The following is a 5,511-nucleotide window of genomic DNA, read 5'->3' on the forward strand; positions in this document are numbered from 1 at the left end:
TTTTTTACTTTTTTTTATAAGAAAAATTAAAAAAATTTATTTTTGTTATTTGATAAAAATGTACCTGAAAAAGAGGAAGAAGAGAACCATATTAATCAATCAATAGGTATATATATCTAATTTAAATCTTAAAAAATTTTATTTATGTTTTAATATATAAATAGTAAAATATGATTTTATATTGATAAATAATAACATTGATAATAAAAAATAGAATCGACAATTTTTTTTTAGCTTGTAGATATAACAAATGAAATTAAAACCTCAATGATAGTTGGACCATTTAAATATACGACAATTCATCTCATTACAAAAATAAAATGTTACTGCAATTCCTAATTAATTAATCTGTTAGACAAGTTCTTTTGTTAGTTTTTTCGTAAATTTTTAACAGAAAAATTTTATGTGTATCATTTATTACTGAAGTGTTAGAGAACAAATAGAGAGGGACAATTTGGTCTTGCGGCTCAAGATTTGATTATGGAGTAAGGGGTGGTGTTTTAGTTGAAAATAGGTGTATACAAAGTCAAATACGTAGAGGGTGTGTTACATGTAGCATGTGGGGGGCGTGCTAAGTCAGTATGCAGGGGGCGTGCTAACACGTGGTGAAGCCTGGTTCGTCTTGCGTGCTGACACATGACGAGCTCTGATTGACTGATGAAGCAACACGTGGAGGTGTGCTGAATACTCCTCTCTATATAAGAAAAAATTCGGTACCATTTTCATTGCGAAGAAGAGTGTGCTTTGAGTGTTTTTTGAGTGTGTTGGTAGTGTTCTTTGAGTGTGTTGGTAGTGTAATGGAGGGTACTGCGAACTTGGTAGTGTATCGCAACGGTGAGATAATATGGAATACTCATGAAGGAGTAAGGTTTGTGTGTCAGAATCCGTTTTCATTTGTGGTTCAATGCACCATGACGTTAATGGAGTTTCAGAACGGTCTCTGTCAAAGCATGAAGAATGGTGTGTTAAGGAGAGTGAGTAGAATTCTGTACCAAAATTCGGTTGTAGTTTTTGGTGGTTTAACACAGTTTGATATCATGCCGATTATTGATGATGCGAGTATGCAGAATATGTTCCAAATTCATCGGCAGACTCAATGCGACAGCCACAGATTGAGCTGTATGTCGAGTTTGAAAATGTAGAGGCAGATGAGATTCAAAATGATTTAGATATAGAGGATGATAGAGCTGCAGTGTACGAAGGAATGAATAGTGACAGTGAAGATGACTTCGAAGCCACTTATGAAGCCGGAGACGAAGACGGGGATGGTGATGTGGGAGTAGAGGCAGTAGCGAAGAATGTAGTGCTTCATCCCTCGGGTAGTCAACCGATGAACGTTCCACCTTTTATGCGTAACTTGGATCTTGACGCGATGTATGCACCAGAATTTTTGGAATATGCAAACATAGGTACTTGATGACTGAATAATACGTTTTTGTTAATTTATATTATGGACTGATTAATGAATGATGATTTCTGCTTTCTGTAGGCATTGTTGATCCTGAGAACGGAGAGTTCAAGATTGGAATGAAATACAGTTCTAGAAAGTCGGTCGTCGCAGCAATTAGAAGTTACATTATCTCTAGAGAAGTTGACTACAATGTGTATGAGTTTGAGCCATAGACATTCTATGCAAAATACAAGACGTATGGGCGTGGGTACGACTGGCTTATCCGTGCCAACTTGATACGGAAAAAAGGTTGTTGGGAGATATACAGATACAATGGTAGGCACACGTGCACAATGGGAACAATTTCACAGGATCATTCCAAGTTGGACTCGGATACAGTTGTTGAGGCTATAAGGCCATTGGTCGAGACTGACCCGTCCATCAAGGTAAAATCTTTAATAGCGAAAGTCCAATCAAGGTTCAACTATACCATCAGTTACCGAAAGGCTTGGTTGGCAAAGCAGAAGTCCATAGCCAAAGTTTTCGGTGGTTGGGAGGATTCTTACCATGCTTTGCCATGGTGGATCTCGATCATGGTTCAGAAGATGCCTGGTTCAATTGTCCAAATAGAAACACGACCACTGTACAACGGGAATGAGGAGGCGCACGGTGTAAAAATACTTCATCGCGTATTTTGGAGTTTCAATCAATGCATTAGGGTGTTTAGGCATTGCAAGCCTCTAGTTCAGGTTGACGGGACATACCTATATGAAAAATACAAAGGTATACTTTTGGTTGCTGTTGCACAAGATGGGAACCAGAACATTGTGCCGATCGCTTTTGCCTTGGTGGAAGGAGAGCCAGCTGATGTGTGGCACTTCTTTCTCAGGAATCTGCGAACGCATGTTTTTAGAAGAGACAGTGTGGGTATGATCTCAGGCCGACATGAGTCAATCTGAGCAGCAGTAAATCGTTCTAGAGGTGAATGGCAACCTCCAAGAGCATGGTGGATATTTTTGTACAAGGCACATCGGCAGCAACTTCGTAAGGGCATTCAAAGTCCATCACTTGTAAAAACTTATTGTCAACATAGGGTATTCAAGAACGGTGGAGGAGTACAACATCAACTATAAGAGTTTAGAAGAGCGAGGAGAGGCATATGCCAGGTGGTGCGATGCCATTGGACTCCAATATTGGGTATTGGCATTCGATGAGGGACATTGATGGGGCCGTATGATGACGAACCTTGTCGAGTGCATTAACTCAGTGTTAAAGGGTGCCCAAAATCTACCTGTGTTGGCACTCGTCCGAGCAACGTATTATCGGTTAAATGAAATTTTTACGCGAAAGAGTGCTGAAGCTCACGAACACAAGCGTGTTGGATTTACTTACTCCGTATTTGCACAACAACGGATAGAAGTAAATATGCAACAGGCTGGGAATATAGTTGTGCACCGGTTTGATAGACAAAATGATGTGTTTGAGGTGAGCAAAATGACTAGCGGAAAGGGTCTTAGTTATTGATCTTGCGCGACGGACCTGTGACTATGGGCACTTTCAGGTGGAACGACTACCATGTCGCCATGTTATTGCTTGTTGTGCTAACCAGCCTCTCGATTGGCAGTTGTATGTGCATGATGTGTACAAGATTATAGAGGTTCGTAAGGATTTGAGTCCACACCATTAGGCGATCCCGAGACATGACCTGCTTATAAGGGACCCACATTGGTCGCTAATCCTACCTTGATGGCTACCATGACTGTGGTCCAGTGGTTGTGGTATATGATAAGGAAATGGCTCAAATACTGCATGCTGAGGTGGACCCTAAGGTGCATCCTGAGGTGCAGGTGGTTGTGGTGCTGGTGGCTGATATGGATGCTGAGGAACGTGCTTCGACAATCTCGATATATGTCCGTACGAGCCTACGTACTAATCCCAGTACTCCACCGTCGGTATAAAGTCACAGGTCAGAAGGGGGTGCAGATCCCGCAGCCGAGTGTTTCGCTTGTTGCCTCATTTTGCTATCCATACTCCATGTAAAACTGTTCAGTCATGAAGTTGCACTCCGTGAAGAGTGATGCAATGCTGGTCCAGTAGAATGTCTCTTGCTACTCCTGGAGGAGGTTGTGCATGCCCAAACTGACGTATCACTCAGTCCACAGGGTGCCGTTCGACACACTCGAACGACAACAACAGAGCAACGATGTCACACACCTCAAGATATCCATGTAACTCGTCGGGTATGATCAATCCATCGTATGGCCGCCACTCAAACTGCCACATATTATTGGTATATTAGAACCTAATATTAATGTTTGGAAATAGGAATCACACGAACCCTAAATATTTACCTCTTCCATGTAGTCTATATCTTGCCTAAATTTTGCTGCGGTCTTCGATAACCACGTTGTGGTCCGTTCCGAATGACTCCACCTGAAACATGATTCATTGAAAAAATTTTAAAAAGTCACCGTAAATCAAACATGCATCGTGAATATAACGCAGGACTAAAATAGGTTTTTGTTACCTCATGACAACTGGTATCTCAGCCAGTGGAAGGGTCTATCTCGGTACGGACACAATACAGGGCATTCGCTCCCATGCCCAAACAAACAACAGATTAAGAGGGCCATCCATCTCCTTTGTATCATACCTTGATGCACGACATAGTGCTCTGTAAAGATATGCGAGACATGCTGACCCCCAACTATAAGTATGGATCCGCTCGAAATTGTGAAGCAATGGTAGATACTTTGCGTGGGCATATGCGGTTGACTTATCTGTGAATAGAGTCGAACCCAACAAACAGAAAATCTGCCATCTGACATATCTCTTAATGGACTCTTTAGTGTCTAACGGTTCTGCGTCTCTGATACATCGAACCCAACCCAGCTTTATATAGGACTTCGAAGAACTACTGACTTCTAGTTCACGACCAAATATCGCGATGCTCTGGCTCTGTAGGAAGTCGCTACTACTATCTGTTCATTCGCTCACATGCTCTCCATCAATGGGTAGGCTAAATATATGAGCGACTTCTTCCAGTATTACAATAATCTCACCCATCGGCAATACAAAGGTGTGAGTTTCTGGCCTCCACCTTTCCACCAGAGCAGCTAATAAGGGGTAAAATCCTCTTATCACCCCAATCCTAGAAACATGGTAGAAACCCGTCGAGCGTAAGTGGTTTTCGACCATCGAGTTCAACGTCAGTGGCGGATCCAATTTACGGACCATCAAATTCTTGTTAGGCTGGTTCCACAAAAATATATTTATTAGTTTAAAGAAATAATAATTCTTACAAATAATAAATATTCACATATTTATTTTAATATCTTTAAAAAAAATTTAAATAAATAAAAAATATAATTTATCAACTTACATAAATTGGATGATCCAAATAATTTATAATATATTTTTCGGATGTCGTATAATTACGTACCATTTTTTTTAAATAAATGCAAACTAATATTTTTTCTCTATTTTTTTTAGCACCACTAAACCAAACACTATCCTTCTTTCTTTCTTTTCTCGCAACCCTTCATACACTAACAGCAACCGTTCTTCTCTCTAGCACACACTAACAGCAACAACCCTTCTTCTCTCTCAAATACTCTAATGCATGTGATAGGGTGAGGGTCTTTTTTTATAGAGCCCAAGAGTAACGTTCGCTGCTTATCGGGGTGGAAGAACTGTTGCCTGCATGCAGACGGCCTCCAACATGTCCACCCTGTGTTACTGCAGCACATTGAGAAGGCGCGGAACTCTGTAAAGCCTAGCTGATTCGCAGGCACCGTGTGTTGTCAGGGAGCTGCATGCGCGTCGCGTCACCACGCCCACGACGTGTTGCTGAGGAACTAGCACGCCTTTGACGGACAGCGGTACCACGCCCCCTGCATGTTGACCGTGACATCTACAAACCAGCAAAGCACCTCCCTCCTCAATATTCAGCCAAAACACTAATACACCCTCCATATGAAAAATAATTTCTGCCTTATTGCATTATCAAAACATCTGGATAATATTGTGTTGAACACACTGTATAATTTCTTGAAGATTTTAGTTCCTAAGGTATAGGTTGAAAATTTTTTTGTTCCCAACTTTTTTTTTACATATAAAAT

Source organism: Arachis ipaensis, chromosome B02 (genome assembly GCF_000816755.2).
Source record: "Arachis ipaensis cultivar K30076 chromosome B02, Araip1.1, whole genome shotgun sequence".
NCBI classification, from domain to species: domain Eukaryota; kingdom Viridiplantae; phylum Streptophyta; class Magnoliopsida; order Fabales; family Fabaceae; genus Arachis; species Arachis ipaensis.